This window comes from Tympanuchus pallidicinctus, unplaced genomic scaffold (assembly GCF_026119805.1).
Source record: "Tympanuchus pallidicinctus isolate F22 unplaced genomic scaffold, pur_lepc_1.0 scaffold3, whole genome shotgun sequence".
In the NCBI taxonomy this organism is placed as follows: Eukaryota; Metazoa; Chordata; class Aves; order Galliformes; family Phasianidae; genus Tympanuchus; species Tympanuchus pallidicinctus.
In genome coordinates this window covers 4,480,867-4,499,525 of record NW_026294747.1, presented here as the reverse complement: position 1 = coordinate 4,499,525, position 18,659 = coordinate 4,480,867, and the positions used below count along the sequence as shown (strand labels likewise).

Genomic DNA, 18,659 nt, shown 5'->3' with positions numbered 1-18,659 from the left:
CTAGAGGAAACTTGCCATGCACATTAACATCCTTTCCTGAGCTGTTGTATTCAGTTTCTCCAGGATCGTTTACAAGTTGTGATTTTCTGTTTCAATTTCATAGTTTCTTACATACTTCTTTTTAATAAGTGCTACAAGCTGATTATCACAGACACTACACTCCTAGTTCTTCAGGCACATTTACTATACCTTGGAGCTTCATTCCGAATACTTTCTTGCTTATAGATCCACTATGCTTGCAGTTTCTGAACCATTCTTGATTGGGGTTTCCTTTTGACAGACAATACAGTGCTTCTGAAATTTAGGATCTGTCCTTTTTATTCCCTAGTTAGGCTACTTCTACTGCCTAAACAGTGGAATACTTGTACTCAGTCAGAATTTAAAGTTAATAAAATCCAACTACATGCTGGAGAGCTCCTCTTTCAAATAATAAAATATTCATTTGTTCCCACTGACATTTGAAAGCATACCAAAGAGGCATTTATATTGATCTTCCCATTAGCTAAAGCTCATATTAAAAAAAAGTGGGTCATACTTACTCTAATAGTTCCTTTCAAAACTTTGAAAATGATGGCTCACCTGTGTGAAACGAATATGATAACTGAGAATGCTGTATTTTGAAAGTTATCAAGATAATAAGCATTTGATTTGAAAACACTTGTTGTTAAAACACTTCAGATGGCTGTTCATGTTAAATAAAGCAATTCTCCATTGAAATAGAAGATTCTTTTCTTTGAGTGCCACACTTCGGACAAACAGTATGGTCTTGGGTGAAACTCGTCATTTTTGATAGAAATTTCTCACAAACTCCATAAAGATTCATCACTGCTGGATAGAATCCTCTAGAAGAAATTCTTACAAAAACAGTTCTAAGACACATTTGATCTAGCTTGTAAAGTTGTTAGAACTTTATTCATCAGCAAAATTTAGAAAAATGTAAGAAAATAAGAGTTAGCTGGTTACTTCGGTCAGAAGGAAAAAAATTATTAAAACTAATTCAGACGGGATCCTGCATGCCATATCCAAAATCATGTTCCAGAGTCCAAACTGAGGATAACAGAGAAGGACAACTGCATCTTTGGAATTCTACCGAGCAAGGTTTTCTGAATGTACACCAGAACTCTGCAGTTACCTTTCTAATACTTGGAAATCTACTTTATTAACGAGCTGAAGGAAAAATTTCATGACTCAAAAGTTGACAGCACGTGACATGGTAGCACGTTCTACACCTGCTGGAATGTAGAACAAAACAATTCTTGTTCACCTCAGCCTTCAGCTTTTCTTTCAAGAAGCAGTGCAAGTTTGATGATGACTGCAGCTACGTTAGCTGCTTTAATTCAGATTAAGCGTGCACTTACAAAGTAAATCTGATCTTCTTCAATTGTCACGCTTTCATTCATACAGTGGAGCAACCTGAAACTAGAAATTCACCCTAGAAGCCTTCCTAATAGCTGCCCCAACAGCTAACTGGATATTCAATCCACTGCACTTCAGTTATTCTGGAGTAGCCCCCACACAAGACATATAAAGTGAAATCAGGCAGAAATCACTCAGAATCAACTGTTTACTCTACAGATCCATTCCTACTGTGCCACACAACTTGCTAATACAAACAAGTTGGTAGTCATAGATGTGTTTGTGCTTTTATGTACACATAATCACACTCATCATCCCTGCTCATTAAATGGTACTTACGATACTTAGGAGGTAACGTGCAATGTCCTTGTTAGCGTGTTGTTTTGCACACATTGCAAACTGGTTTCACTGACAGCTGAATTTCATTGTGGATAACTTTACAAAAAGGATGGAATAGTTCTTCTATGCATCAAGAAAAAGAGAACTTAGGGAAACAGACGTTACAAGAAGAATGACACATAAATAAAGCTATAGATTGTATTCTATTAACTCATACATTCTGCATAAAATTGGGTAGCATGGGCTGAGTGTAATTCCAGTGAGACTCCACAAACTAAATACTAAGATACCAATACTTAGAGATTGTAAAATACCAGGCTGCTGTAGTGTTTTATGGTTCTCTCTCCAGTGACTTTGCATCATAGTTAGAAAAGCAGAGTTAATCCAGTTGCTGTGCCTGAGACAAGGAAATATATTGAGAAGACTGCATTTAATTCTTAAGGCCAGGACAGCAGAGTAGTGACAAGTGAATTCCCTTTTGAGGAAAGAGTTCCAGCCTTCAGCAAGTAAAGCGATGCACACTGTCTTTTTGGATAGGAAAGAGGTATTCCTTCTGGACTTCCTGAAACCTGGATAAATTATCAATTCTGACTGCTACATTACAGTGCTGAATAAGATGAAGGCTTGAACTTCCAGAGTCTGGCCAGAGAAGAAATAACCTTTCTTGTAACATAACACCAGGCCCCATATCACTTTCAATACCATGGAACACATTGCCAGTCTTAACTGGACTGTCCTACCACACCCCTCACATAGTCTGTATTTGGCACCTTCTGACTTCTGTCTTCGGGCCAATGAACTAACTGCCTTTTACAAAGAGGGTGGTGACTGTGTCAAAGAACTGTGTTTTGTAGCTGAGAATTTGCTCCATCAAACGGTGTTATTTGACTCTTTGTACCTGTTGTATTTTCAGTGGAAATAAATAGGATGCATTACTTTTGGAGCTGCTTACCTGTTATGACTTTAAATCTAAAGGACACTTTTGTAGAGATACTGCAACATTTGAGTTAGTTCTGTTCTGTGTGTACTTCTTTGTTTGTTTGTTTTCCTGGTCTAAAGGGTGGGTTGTTTTTTTTAAAGCATTTGCTTTCCTCTAGTAACAAGTGACAGTGCTGGGCACTTCTTTTTTAGTCCAGAAAGGAGAGAAGTAGCTGGAATGTCAGGATTTTTTAAATTCATTTTGATCTATACAACTTATTATGGACGTAGCTCCCTACATAAAGGCTACAAATCATATCCATGAGCAAACTGTACATTGTGCATCATTATTAATGACAAAACTCAATGCTTGAAACAATGAATGATGCTCTGTGCTGTGTGCAAAAAAGAAAATAGAATCCAGTGAAACGGCTACCTGGATATCTGTACAAGTCATGCTATATTCTGAGCCGTAATGTTGTCTTTCTCAAGGAGATCGTGAACCACATTCTTAGAAGAAAGAAAAGAAATGCCTTTCCATTCATAAAGATGACTCAGAAAATGTTTCTGCATGTCATAACATATGTTCCTGTAACTCCTGACAGGGTTTATACATTTCAGCTCCTTTCCCACTGACTAATCATCTTGTTACTTAACAGCAGTTAAGTGCAAGAAACTTCCACCATCAGCATGAACCACAAAGCATTCACCTAGATAAATGCATATATTTTGTATATGCATTTGGTTTTATCAAATTAAGACAAGAAGATGATACAGGAAAAACTCTATCAGGAAATTTATACATGAATGCATTATGGCCTTATGTGAGAAGCTAAATAGATATAAATTTCTTTCTTTATTGTAATTTAAACCTTTAAGCAATTAACTTGCCTCTGTCTGTTTGGTTTGTATGTGTGAGCTTCAGGCTTGTGCTTTCTTTCCTACCTAGAGAAATAGATTAGAATTATTTTGCTCCAAGATGGGCTCAGTTTAGAGCAAAGAGCATAATTTTGATGCAGGTTGCATGCAAAGCTGTACGTTTCCTAATGTTATTTCACTCTCATCTCTGCTGTGCCTCCTACCTGTTCCCTTTACATGCTGGATTAGAAATATGTAATAGACTGTTAACACTTTCATGCCATGAAGTCTGTGTGACTCTTCACTGCAGATAGAAGGACAGAGAAGACACAAAGAAAGAGAAAACAGTTGGGTAAATAAAACAGAAATGAACATAAGAGAAGCCACACTGGTCAGTAAACTCCAGCCTGAGACACAAGAACAGCTAGGCTACAGGATGCCCTGAGATAGTATTCTGAAAAGTGGTTTAGAAGCATTTCTGGAAAGCACCAGGTGAAGAAATGGCATCAGCTTTTCAGTATTTGTCATTTAAGCAATTCATGCAGAGAAAACAGTGGACAGTATTTATGAAAGACAACCAATAAAATTATTGTCAGAGACAGCACTGCAACAGCTTGATGTAATGTTAAAAACATTACTAGTAAAAATAATCTAGTCTGTATCCCTCACTCCTGACAAAGGTTTCTGGAAAGTGATTCTTGGTTAATTGAATCTGTAATTCTACAGACAAAACTATGAAAGCTGGAAATACTCCACTAAATGTGTACCTTCCATTTGTATTTTCTCTTAGAACACAGCAATCAGTGTAACAACTCCTCTAATGTTAAAGCTACTAATGGAGCAAATATTAATACTGGAGCATAGTCAACCAAGTTGTGTGCAAAAGTGTCTGGCTGAAAAAGATTTGTGTATGTTGAGGTAAGGAGATGTTGAACACACTCACAAGAAGCATATGCTTTTTAATGCAGCACTAACTTTTTGGGGGACTTTTTTGGAAATGCTTTCCCATTTTGGTATGTATAAACGATTCAGTGTTTTAAATTAGTGCAGGCAGAAAAACTTAGAGCAAGGAAAATCTGTTTTAAAGTGGTTAATGGTAGATCCCAGAGAACCAAAGTTACTCCTAAGACTAGATTTTGCAGGAAAATATCCGATATTGGAACCACAGTAAGCACATATTCTTAAGTACTGTCTCTGTGTACTTTTATTCAGAAGGACTGTCACACTAAAGCTAAAAAAAGAAGCTGTTGAGGTCATTCTGGTCATGAAACAATACTTCCTACAGAGTTCTCTAGAATTTCTCATGTTGCAATCTTCAAGTTTCAGCTTTCTTTTCTTCTCTAACTGGGCTTAGTGTGAAAGTGTGGAAATATTGACTCTGCCAAAAAAGAATCTGACATCTTGATCTTCATCACGAACAACTAGGTAAACTACTTTACCTTGAACTGGAAGAGCCTGTAGGAGCAGAGGCTTCATCTCAAGAAAAGGAAGGGAAAGAATAAAGAATGGTATGTTGCAATAAGTTTTACGCCAGTGCGCACCCAGAAAGGGACAAGGGATCCCATATAGTTGTCATAATACAGGAGAAAGAACAGAAAAACAGAATTTAGGATGAACCTTATTACGAAAACTAGATAAAGCTACTCACTTCTTAAGAGTAAACCTAAGCTTCAGATTTACCAGTAGGACAGTCCTGGTCTCTGGAATCTTCCTTTACTTTCTTCTTAATCAAAATATTCCTGTGTGTCAGAGCTGCCTGTGGCAGAAGAAACAGGAAAAGAATATCATGACCAAGAGAGTCTCTTACTGGTGAACTCTACCTCATTTAGAGACATCTGGGAAGAAAAATGCAAGAGTAAAATGAGATGCGGGTTGAAAACGAACACAAAAGAAGAATCTACAGTATTTACAAGCTATATAAAAACTTGCTTCCTGCACAAAGACAATGTAGATTGTCCAAAATCACTGACACGTGAATCAGCTCTATCTTCTGCTGTGATATTTGTACCAGTGTGAAGGAGAATGCTGAGCAGAAATATGCTGATACAGACCCACACAAACCATGCAATCAACACTGGAATTCACTGGAAAAAAAGTATTGTCTTCTCTCTAAAATGCCAGAGTTGTGACCCCTGGGTCCTGAACTGGTTTGCAACACTCACAGACCACATTTGCATACCCAGTAGTGGTAGAAATCTTGAAGACACAATTCCAGCACGAGAGCAAGAATGGGATGTCTGGTATTTCTGTGATGGTATCTGGTTCTTCTACTTCCCCACAAGAAAAAGGGCTTCTCAAGTGAAGGCCCTTCGGACAAAGTTGCAGCACAATTTTCAAGGTTTTGAGGAAAATAATTAGTACTTTTGTCTTGTACTTTAGTTTATAATGCTGGCTTATTACCTCGCTGGAGCTGATATTACTCAACCATGAAGATATTGCTTAAATAATGCTCATTACACGGTTTAAAGGTTCACGGAATTCCCACCTTTGTATTAAAATATTACACAGTTTCAGTAAAATTTTTTCCTAGAACTAAAAGTAGTTTCCTAATAAAATCTAGGGAATATCAGTTATCTGTAATGAACATATGGTACATTGGCACGCATTCTACCAAATTATTTTCTTGCTAATCTGAGAGCTAATGCTGATTTTGAGAGAATAATGAAAACTGTAACACTAACAGAACTCTAAAATGTCAATGTGAGAGCACCATCTGGAGGCAAGTCACACACCCTGCACAATGCAGAGCACACGCAAGATTCAATGAATTGACAATCTCCTTCTGAATTTAGTTCAAGAACTCTTTGAAAAAATAATTTCAGATTTCTGTAGATTACAGCGTTTTTCTCCTATAGTTATTGAAATTGAATAAACAGGTGTGAAATCTGAGCAACTTTCGCGAAAAATAGGATCAGAAAAATAAACTGTCAAAAATGTGTAGTCATTAAATAACAGCCATGGCTGAAGAATGATGCAATCTTTCTTGTTGTTTTCCAGAAGAATGCTTACAGTAGCTCTGTATGCTGAAAACATGATACTTGTCCAAAAGAGCTGTTAACACCAAGATTTCATTAAGCAACAATCCATACGGGAGTATCAGCATCCATCTGAGTACATTTAGGTATCACTTCACATTTAATAAAATCTACTCACTTCCATTGTAACCATTTGTGGGGTTGTATTTATTTATTTATGGTTAAGATCTGATAGGGGATAATGGGAGTTGCTAGGAATTAGAAGGTTTGATAGCTCTCTTGCCTGGGCAAATCAGTTGTAATCCCACTGAAATTGTGGAGCGCCTCGCAACTAAACTGAAATTAATTGGAAGTAATGCAAGCATCCTGTGTCACAAACTTAGTATTTGGGAAGACTGGAGATGTTTATGACTCCAAAGGGGATTTTGATTTTTCACTGAGAGACATCTTAGGCAACCTGCCTAAGAAACAAACACAAGATGCTACAATATGTAGAAGTGTGGAAAATAATATATATGTGCTTCTGTCTTTCTTGATAGACACTGAGCCAACTGTCTTCACAACTCTCTCAGATGCATCCACATGATACAGAAATAATTCCAAAGAATGCACTGCTGTTATGGATTCATCCCTTAGAATGGGCTGTGTGGTATCACAGAGTATAACTATTTCTCTGTCATGCAAAAAAAAAAAAAAACAAAAAAAAACAAAAAAAAAACATTTGAATTCAGTTCTGCATCCTAGGTTTGCTAGATTCTGCTTTCACAAAGGTGCTCTTGTCTTGGAAGATGTGCATAAAGCTAAAATATAATTAAAACACATGAAACAATCCTCATGAAATAGCTGTTAGTTAATATTTAGTTTTAGTGTAACTATACCAGTTCCTGAGGTAATTACTTCTTTCTTTCAGAATCCTACTCTAGGTGCTTTTAGAGTCATATATAATATGCATTTAAAAAACATTTCCAAATTAACAAATACTCTAAAACAAAACAAAACAAAAAACATTCTTGTACAAGTGTTTGCAATTAACAAGTTAATCTATGCCTATCTACCCAGTGAAAGTGTTATTTTATTCTGATAGGTTTACTCACACCAACTATATTACAGATAGCTCAACTTGCACTAGCGTTGGTAAGAACATCTTCAAACAGATTGTTTTGGGGCCACTATGCTACAGTAAAACTTGTGCCATCAGGCATTCATTATGCTTGTTATATTAAGCAGCTGGATTACAAATAGCCTAAACATGCCCATCCACATTGCATGTGAATCTTCACCTAGCTCTGCAAACATGCCCTACACGAAGATTTTATGGCAATGCAGTCCACTTTATAAAAATCTGCAGAGTCCCAATGATATTTACAGCAATTCTCAATGGCTATGAGAATTCTTCTTTCCAGTTCTCTATTCCAGAGCCCTTTCAACAGTCCACTTCTCGCTCTTCCTGCAGCTCCATTCTTCTACATTTTTCCATACTTTTTAACTTTTACTACTTTACTTAAGGGCAAATTGCTATAAGAAATATTTAAAAGTGACCAGAAAAACTGTAATTATGCTTTTTTGTTTCCTCACATTGGCTAAAGAAAAAACAAAAGGCCTTTTTGTTCTCAAGTGAAGGAGTTCTTTTCTCCACCTCCCTCTTTCCCACCCCTCACTTGATTTTACCACTTGTCAGGTCTTGTTCAACTTCTTCCAGGAGATAGGTGTGTTCCCTTTACTTGGCCGTGCATAGTACAAACAGGAAGAGGGATGACAAATCTCAAACAGCTATTTCCCTCACCTGGTGCACTAGTTGCAGAGGTTAAACAGGAGCTGAAAGAACATTTTAATAAACATTCAGTGAAAATATATATATATATATATATATCTGTAATCTCCTACTTTCTTCTCTGGGGTGTCACTCTTTCCTTTTTTTGTCATCATGAAGTTTCCCAGGATATGTAAGTTCTTAATTCTACCATTAAAATACACTTTACTTTGTACTTTTAGCACTTCGCAGAATCACAGAACGGCCAGGGTTGGAAGGGACATCAAGGATCATGAGTCTCCAAGCCCCTGCCACATGCAGGGCCACCAACCTCCCCATGCAATACTAGACCAGGCTGCACATGGCCCCATACAATTGAACACCTCCAGGGATGGGGCAACCACAACCTCTCTGGGCAGCTGTTCCAGCACCTCACCACTCTCTCTGTAAAGAACTTCCTACTAAGGAGAATAAAATCTGAGTAGACATAAAATGTTTTTTCTTTTAGTTTTGTGTCTGGAATTGATGCAGTCTACAAACAGCACCTCTACTGCATCAAACATAGCACATGTTCTGTACAGATTGATGGCATTTAGCTTCCTGATAAACTACATGAAACCTCTAAAAAAAAAAAAAAAAAAAAAAAAAAAAAAAACACCCCAAAAAACCACACCACTTATCTGAACACCCTTTCCACAGAGATATAATGTTTTTGTAATTTCACCTTCAGAGACGGAGGAGGCACTGGGAGTTACCTTTTACAGTTTGCAATGCTCCTCCCTTCTTTGTCAGAGCGAGTACCTGAACTGTCAGAGGCACAGTGCTAACTTGTCAGAACGTCACAAAACAGAGCTGAGGCCACTCCTTCCATGTCTAACAGATGACAAAGTTAGTTTTGAAAGCTGGAGGAGAGGGAAGGATTTTCTGGGATGGCAGTTAAAACATTCCTGAAGTATAATTACAGGTCTAATAATATCAGAAGATAACTGAAACAACCGATATTCTAAGGAGCAGATGCTATATTCTGGAGGATATATGTAGATCTTCTCAGGGAAACCAATGTAAGAGATATAAAATTAAAATTTTATTCTTGTTAAAAATATGGAACTCTTGGGGTATTTGGTTATTATTGTTTGTTTGCTTTAGCACTAGAGGAACTAAACAGGAAAATTACATTAGCATCAATCAATGGTTCTTAATTCTTACGCGTTGGAACCCATGAAAGAACCAAGTCTGAACAAGGTGAAACACAAGCATTTTCAAGAAGTTCTTGATTACATGTTTTAAAGTATCTAAAATTTAATTTCCATGAAACCATATGATTATTAAGAATAAGGAACAGCTTAATAGATATAGTCTGTTCTCATAAGAAGGTGATATTTGGAGGTACTTGACTTTGGAGGTGAAGACTGTAATACTGTCTTGTAACACTAATATAAGTGCTACTGGATGAATAAATTATTGTAGGAATAGATATTACTACATCTATTTGTTACTTATACCTTCTTTATCTCAAATATCTACAAGTTCTGTGTATGCAGCATCGGCCTGTCGTATGCTGATTTATTCCGTCTACAGATTTGATGCTCTGCAGCTGATTACAAACGTCTGTATTCCTGATTCATGAAGCTCAGTGTGTGTGAGAGAGACACCCAGCTGGGACAAGGACAGAACAGGTAAGTGGTGACATCCTAAAGCATTCTCTCTAGACTTGTCAGAGTTCATCTCCCAGCTCTTAAAATGACAGAAATCAGCTACGCCACTTCCCAGATTCACCCTTTCTATAACTAGAAGTATGCTGATTTCATCAGAATTACTCCAGGGTTAACTTGGCCCCATTTCTTTCTGTTAATACAGGAGCAGCCATGAGAGAGTTCTGTCACACTTAGTATTGTTTGCTTAGTGAATTGTTCAGATAATTTTCTCTGGAGGAGGTATTTTGTTTATCTCCTTTCTTCTCACACACATCAAGGACTTCGTTCGCAATTACATGACTGAACCAGCACATATTTTTGGTTTCAACATTAAGACCAAACACATTCACTGTACTGCTGATCATTCAGCCACGTTTTTTTGTTTGTTTGTTTTGTTTTTGTTTTTTTTTTCCTTTCTCCTCCTCCAAGAAAGCTTTCTCCTTCTCTCCACGAGAGGGCAGGTTTGCTAACAGATTGAGTACACACAGCACCGTGCCCACACCAAGCGTTTGAACAGACGCCACCCTATGCAAGGAAGAGAAGAGTCTTCCCCGAGTGTACCTTTTTTTCCCCCTCATTTCCTCAGCAAGTACATCGCTGTAATTATTGGTAGCAGGGCTTTCTGAGGAAACTTGCACAAGACTCAGTGCTTGAGAAACAGTATAAATAGTATTAAGAAAACCTGACGGTCTATTTACGAGAGCCACTTAGAAAAATTTGGTCGACCTAATTTACAATGAAGGAAGCCACTGAATTCTTGAAATTGTTGTCAGAACTCTTCTGACAACAGAAGTCAGAAAACAGGAACATCAGATGTGTTACAGTCTGTGACCGAACCACCAGAAAAGTATTAACAGCCCTGCTCCTACTTATATGTGTGATTGAGACAGCACAATAAGTTCAGATGACACCTCCTCCCACGTCATGTTTTGTTTGTTTTGTTGGTTTGGTTTTCTTTTTTCATGGTTCTAAGAGATATATCCCAAGAAATCAATGGGCTGTAGAGATGTAATGATAACACAAAGCAAAGAAAATGCATGCTTGGCAAAGAAGGCTTTTTGTGATACATCCATCTCAGCAGATCTAGCCTAGATTACAAATGTTCATGACTAATAGCATAGCTTTAATTACACTGAAGTACTTGTTGTTGAGATGCTGCAAATGCATGAAATTATCCAAAGCTTTTGAATTTGAATGCTATGCCTGTTCTTGCTGAGCCCTCCTGTTAAGAGTTAATAATTTCCTATAAAATTTGTCAAAGCCAAATGGTAGGCAAAGTATGATAGCAAAAGAAGTAAAACACACTGATTTAAAAACATTTAGACACACATACATACTCTTTCCTTCCACATAAATGCTTTTACAGTACCTAGATTATTTTTCTTTGATGGAAACAGAAAGTGAGGGGACAAAATCCCTGAGGGAATTCAACGCTTAAGTGGATGACAGCTTTTGGCATGTGATATTTTTAGGAATACAGGAATTACTAAATCAGGTCATATTCAAAGTCCATTTTGTCTTCTCTATTGTGTAATCAATGAATATACAGATGTTATAATTATGAAATAAACAAGAGAGTTCAGTTAAGCAGGTTACTAAACCAAAAAAAAAAAAAAAAAAAAAATAAAATAAAATAAAATAAATAGATAGAGTGTTTACCCTTATCCTAGGCTCACTGTAAAACTCCAGAAAGAGGTAATTCCCTACTGGTAGTCAGCTCTTAAATGGGTCTAGGAGAAGTCCATTCCTTCCAGCAACACAGGTCAACTGCCTTCACCTGTGCTCCCATGGCTGACTCATTGCTCGCCTCAGGTGATCAATCAGAGGTTCAGGCTGCGATTCAGCAGTTCCCATACATCTATCTACTACTTTGTTAACATATTCAGATAATTCTGAAGGAGAATGGAGGAAGTACCTTTTTTGTTCATATTGGTTATTCTTGCAATGCTTTCTTATTCCATTTTAATTATTAGGGCCACTAACATACCTAATAGAACTTATTATTGTATAATATACCAGATCACCCAAGCAACCTTTTTCAAAGATTGAAACAGCTTCACTGTCCTCAGGAACAGAGACTGTTTCTACTGAAGGTCTTGTTTATTGTCTAAATAAACACTAAATACTTCTAATCTAAATAAACTAAATAAACAAATCTAAATAAATCTAATCTAAATAAACTAAATACTTCCTTTAGCATTTTACATAATATATTTCTTTCTCTAGTTATTTAACTACTTACTATGTAAATTAATGACATTTGAAATGCCTAGATCAGATTTCTTGAAAAACAAACTGGATCATCAGGCTCAAAAATCTGTGGATAATGGTCAACATGAGGTCAATTACAAGTGAAATTTCTCAGGGGTCTACTTAAGGCCCTGTCTTGTTTCAGAATTTTACAAGTGACCTAAAAGATCACACAAAATGTGCAATTCTGCAAGCATGTCAGTGACACCAACCGGGAAAGCTGAGTCAGTAACTCAAAGGCAGCCTTGCCAATAAGAAGAACCTTATTACTTATCACTTATTAGAAGAGTGAGTGCACAGGAACTCCATGAAATTCAGCAATGATAAACAAAGTCCTATACTTGAGATTGATCAATCCCTTGCACTGACTGTCTAGAGAGCAATACTGCTAAAAGAAACCTCAAGGTCCAGGTGGCCAGTGAGCTAAATGATTCAGCAGAAGGCTGTGGCAGCAGCAAAAGCTGTATACCATAAAATACCAAAAGCAGCTTAGGCAGCAGACTGAGAGAAGCAATTATCCTCTGTAACTCAGCACATGCTAACTCAACTGCATCTGGGATACCGTGTCCAGTTTTTGGCCCATAGTGCAAGAATGATGTTCAGGTTGATCAGATCCAAAGGAGGACCACCACATGGCTCAGTGGCTTGAAGAAGTTAGCCTTTGAAGTTGAGGGAGCTGAGCTTGTTCAGCTCGGAAAAGGTTTAAAAGGGTCTATTAACAGCCTGTTTGTACCTAAGAGGATACCCAAAGGAGAAAGCCAGGCTTTCTACAACTGTGAGAGCATGAGAAATAATGGTTATAAACAGAAAAAGGTGAAATTCTGACTGGGTATAAGGAAAAAATGTATATTTTTAAGGGTAATACAAGTAAGAAATGGGCTGCCTAGAGAGTTTCTGTGATCTTAGTGAATGCAGATTTTCAAGACCTAACTGGATTAAACCCTGAGCAACCTGGTCTGAATTCACTGTTGACAATGCTTTGAGCAGGTGGCTGGACTGCAAGACCCAGGAATGACACTGAAACAGAAGTAGCCAAAAACCTTTTTCAAGAATGTTACATGGGCAATACTGACATTAAAAAAATTGAAAAGCCTTTTATATTGCTTTTTGGTCTGTACTCAAAAATAGAAAAGCAAGGTATTTCTTAGGCAACACAAAATATTGATGTGATAGAATGCAGCCATGCAGGCTGAGGGACACCTGTGTTTCACTGTCTCAGAAGGACTTGCTTCACTGTCACAGAAGGACTAGTGAATAAGTAAATGCCTGCAACAAAGTATTATCATAGTTGTGTGGTGAGATAACACAAAAAAGTGTTTTACCACATAGAGGTGGAATTGGCACCAGCAGTAACAGCTGTCAGTGGGAGGCTTCCCAGAAATCCCAAAAATTACAACCATTCCATTCAGTATTTGTATTTTTGTGAAAAGTTTCCGTTTCATGCTTCAAGAGACAAGAGCTATAAATTAAGCAGAACAATGTGTATTCCTATTCCTTCAGAAACATGCAAAGTAACGTGCCATATGACTGATCATAAATTAGGAATAAGAACCTCAGGAGACCCACAACAGAGAGGGATAAAGTCGTGATGGTTGATGGAAAGAAAGTAAGGATGGAGGGCACATAAATAGAGTGAAAATCTAATAATATCCAAGAAATATAAAAGAACACCTTGCAGATTTTGTAAGACCTCAATGATGATGAATACAAGGAAGATGAAATTGCAGCTCTACTGAAGCAGGAAGTAAATCACTTGTAAACACTGCATAAACAGAGCAGTAAGACTCACAGTCCTATGATCTGCACTGCTCTCTGGAATGCAGGACTTCATATACTAAACATGCTCAGCTTTTGGTTTCTGCAATGATAATGTTGTATAGCATGGACCACTCTTATAAGAAAGTATCTCCACTTACATGCAGCAATGGACAAACTTGGCACTGGTATTTGTTACAGTTCTAGGCAGATTTCTGATTTCTGTTTGCTCCTCTGTAAAATGGATAAAGTGATTTCTCTCAAAGATAGTATGAAAATTACCACGAGCAAGAGCCCTCTTTCAGCATTAATCATAACATTCCCTGCTAGTATCTGCTCCCTACTGGAAGGATACTACTCCTCTACGTATATCCTTAATGTGATGAGGTCATATTTGAGCATGTATGTCTTCAGATCTCCTCATTGCAATGCAGTGTCCTCTCTTTACATCAGGCAGTAAGCCACTGTAGCAATGGAGTACATTACAGCTACCACCTCCTTAAGCTGAGCAGTACGTAAAATTGCATGTATTGAAGACTCCTGTGGTATTCTGCTTGCAAATCTGTTCAGGATACAAGTTCATTATAGAAGACCCTTCAAATTTTGGAGAGTTAGTATTTGATCCAAACATGACATTTCCACTTACAATACACTAAATGACCAGACCGGTACACAGATCCTCTTTTAGAACTCCAGAAGCAGATCTTCTCTAATGTACTTCTTAAATAATATTGTTTTTCAGAGAAAGAAATATTTATCTAGGTTCTAATATAAAATTAAGTCCAAGGACAATCTTGAAAATGTGCATGACTCAGAGGAGTATTTCCACCCCTCACATAACTCAGCCAAATGCATCCAGCCTGGTGTGTACAGAAGTAGGCCCTTTTAGCCCTAACTAACTTTAAAATCTGCATTACAGATCTGCTCTTCTTTTTAAATGCACTTTAACAAACATCTGCAGCAAAATTCCAAGTCCTCAGATGTCAAGAATTAGCACTGCTCTCTCAAATTAGTACAGTTATGTCAGCTGAACAACTGACCCAGCGAGTACTGAATGTAAGCTAGAGGGATGCACGAGTTGTACAGTGGTGCAAAGAAAAAACAGTTTGCAGAGGGAATTATTATGTTTAGAGAGCCGAGTTATGTAATTTATCTATTCTGGGGACTAGCTATCCCTGAAGTTCTGAAAAAGGTAACTGGGATGGGCTATTTATAGAGTTGGTTCCTATAGTTACAGCACAGATGCTAGCATGCAACAAGAACAGTTAGCTCAAGTTTCTAAGATGCACAGAAGAGGTGGCTTAATATTCTCACACATGTTTATGGATCTCATGGATACAAAGAGAATTTTGAGGTCCAAGATGCTACTATTGTGTCAGTGCATTAATATGTCCTACTTCTTATTATTTCTACAGTGCCTTTGCACTGCTTTTCAGGACATTTGCATTAGAGATTCCCAGAGACTCCTTTTAAAGAAGTCTCTCAGTGCACGCAAGAGGAGAAGGGGCACTAACCTTGAGAACAGTAATGCAGACATTTCCTAAATTCTTCCTATCTTAGATTTCACAAAGGATGCTAGGGATGATGGCTTAGGATCCCTTCTTTATATTTGCAGTAGTATAGTGTAAGTTATGGATTTGGCTTTTTTTTTTTTTTTTTTTTTTTAATCTTTATGTTTTTCTGTTCTTAAATACTGAAAACCAGTCAAGAAAATAGAATTTGGTAGTGAACAGTAAGAAGAGAGAAAGGAATCAAGAGGAAGAAAGTTACCTGGCTAAAGCCTGTTTTTAACATAGGGGTGGTTACCACAAAAAACATCACTTCAGGGTCAGGAATCCATAAGGACGAGGATGGCCATTTTAATATGGCAAGTGGTGAAGAGCGATGGATAGCATTGGTTTATTCTCACCTTCACTTGACTATGCCAACAGATAGGAATATCATAAAATAAAACTTAAAGTATGAGAAAATGAGGGCAGAAATACAGGATTAAGTCCTTTGTTACTCAGTATTCGGTATTGTCTACATGTTGCAAAGCTAATCAAATTCTGATTTATTAGTACCGTAGTTAAAAATTCATAATAAAAATGACAATGTGATACACAAAAGTGCAGATGTTGGCCTTTTACTAAAAGCCTAGAAAACTGAGATGAGTTTGAATTTCAGGTGGAGGGAGAGAAGCAGTCTGGGAATATATTTCAGAAAAGTATAAGCAGAGAAGTAAATAGTTTAACAGGAAAATAAAGATATCTGTGCAGTTTGGTACAGAGAAGAAATATGCATGTATTCCTTGCACGTCAGCAAGGAAGATCCAAAGGACACACTGAACCAGTATAATCCTCTTCATTGAAACAACCTCTGCAGTTAGCAATAACGTTCTTCTCCATTGAAGATGGTAGCAGAAAAGTCTAGGGTGATGATCTGTGAAGCTAACAATTTTATCTTCTTTTGTATCTCACACAGAGAAACAAATAAACATAAGCAAGTAACCATTAAGCACCAAGACTGAATCTTAATATGGCATTTTATCTTAGACTACATTGCCAATCCAATCACAGAAAAGAATGCAGTAAAAAGCAGAAAAGTGACTGATGCTCAACACATATAATGGGCTAGACTTCCTTATAAACAACAGTATGAGAATTGCAGTAAGACTTTTATGTCAGTACTGGTATTCCAGGATGTGTTAAGAAGAAAAATCAGTTTTCAGAAAATTACTGGTCAGTATGGAAGAACTTAAAACATACACAGAATGCAAATAAACAGTATTTAAAATGTCTCTCAAGTTCAGTAAAAGAAATATAATAATTCAAGAATTTGACATTGACAGCTGTTAATATCAAGCTAATAATTTAGTGAAAAGGAAAGATTAAGTAAAGAAAATATGATTCATTCATAGCACAGTATATATAAAAGACTAAATGTAGGACTATATTAAAGGAGTACTTGAAGAAACTTCATGTAAAAACAACTGAGTACAAAGTGAGCTAATCTTTGATAAGGCTTGCTATCTATAAATTCTCATTTGAACGATGTGATTTCTGGGCCATAATTAGTATCTCAAATAGTGACAGACTTTGTATACACTACAACAAATGTTTGTCCTTAGTAACACTATTATTAGAGGGTCTGCACCTTCTTGCATGTTTGCAAGCACCTAACACAGTATTTTCTTTTGTAACCCAGATAAACTCATGATTCTTTCCAGTTTTCTATTTGTCATGTTTTTCAGCTCACTCTTGACCTGGATTTTTTCAAGACATTCAGAAGATTGAAGGAGAAGTCTGAAATGTTATTCTTTATTTGTAAATAGAACACATCATTCTCACAAGATTTCATCAAGCTCCAGATCGCTTACCTGGATATTATCTGCTCATCTGCAATGACTGCAAGAAAATACGGGAATACGAACTTGAAACGTCTTGAAAATACGTGGCTGCCTGCAGAAAAAAAATTCAGATCTTCATTGTTCCATCCTGTTTCGTCCTAAGTCTTCAATGCTATTTTATGCAAAGCTAGTACATTATCTGTTACAAGCCTTGTTAGGTCAAATCTCCTTCTTGGGGGGGAATCTGCAGTTTCCAGGCTCCTGCCTTTAAAATCCAGTGGATACTAATATTTAATTACTCAAGCCTTTTTTTAGAAGATGTCTTAATTGATTTTAAAACTATGACTTGTATAAAATGTGCACACATGAGTAGGCAGACGGATGCTTCAAGTGACAGTTACTACATCTTAACCATCAATGAGGTCCTTAAGCCTAGAAAAGGAGTGGTGGGGAATTCTGGATTCATTCCTGTACTCAATATTAGACATTTTCCAAATATTTTCAGGCATTAGTTATGCCCCCAAAACTGATCTCCTCATAGCTTGTCAGGGATGCTATGTCAGTTTCTAGGATAACAAAAAAGAACATGAGCTCTCACTAGAGCTATGCTACAGTTCATGCTGTTATAAGGAAGCTCAAGCCTGCGTCAAGTATTTACAGCTAGTAATAGGCCAATAAACATTCTGGCCTACATGTGAGTGTGTGTCTGCATATATGTATACACATAATTCACTTTGGTATCGATTCCAAAAGTCTGATGATCCAACAACAGTTTTGAGTTCTGTAACAGCTTCTTATCTACTGAAAAAGGTCATGAAGTACTGTATGGTTCATTAAAGCAGTGTATTCAGCAAAATATCAGCAGTTCACTGTCAACAGAGCTATTATACTATGCCACTAAGTAATTATTGACTATGAAATAACTCACCAGAACATTTAAATCTGAAGTAATATCTATACTCACACATACAATTATATCAATATTTATATATTTAGTTTACCTCATATTGACATATTTCTAAGGAACTGTATGTTGAAACTAAACAAGGTTTTTATTACTGCTTGTGTTACACAATTGTACTTGTGTTACTGACCACTAAAACATGTCTCTGTAGAAAATAACATGCACATAATCTCCATGACTTTCCTTAACAACCATTTCAGCATTCCTCCTCACTGTTCTGGGCTGCTTCATCAAGCTTCAGATTTTTCTCATAAGAGAGAGATGAGGTAAGCAGGGCTCTCCATTTAGGCTTCAAAACAGCCATGTAATACTATATGAAATTCTATGCAGCCATGGTACAGGGTGGCATGCAAAGAGCAAACACTCATGCATTCATAATTATGTCATCAAAGCCTGACATGTCCATGATAGGTCAATAGAGGAGTTCTGTGATAAACTGGATATCTGTTATGTAACTTGGATAAGTCACACT

General features: G+C 37.0%; 1 long non-coding RNA gene across 1 annotated transcript; it reads right to left on the bottom strand.

Annotated features, from left to right (window-relative positions):
- Positions 1-5,864: 5,864 nt before the first annotated feature.
- Positions 5,865-17,365, bottom strand: LOC128086123 (uncharacterized). Its single transcript, XR_008209244.1, has 3 exons — positions 17,254-17,365; positions 8,115-8,261; positions 5,865-7,119 (listed from the first exon to the last, which is right to left on the bottom strand). It is a non-coding gene; the product is annotated as an uncharacterized LOC128086123 (long non-coding RNA).
- Between the last annotated feature and the right edge of the window lie 1,294 nt (positions 17,366-18,659).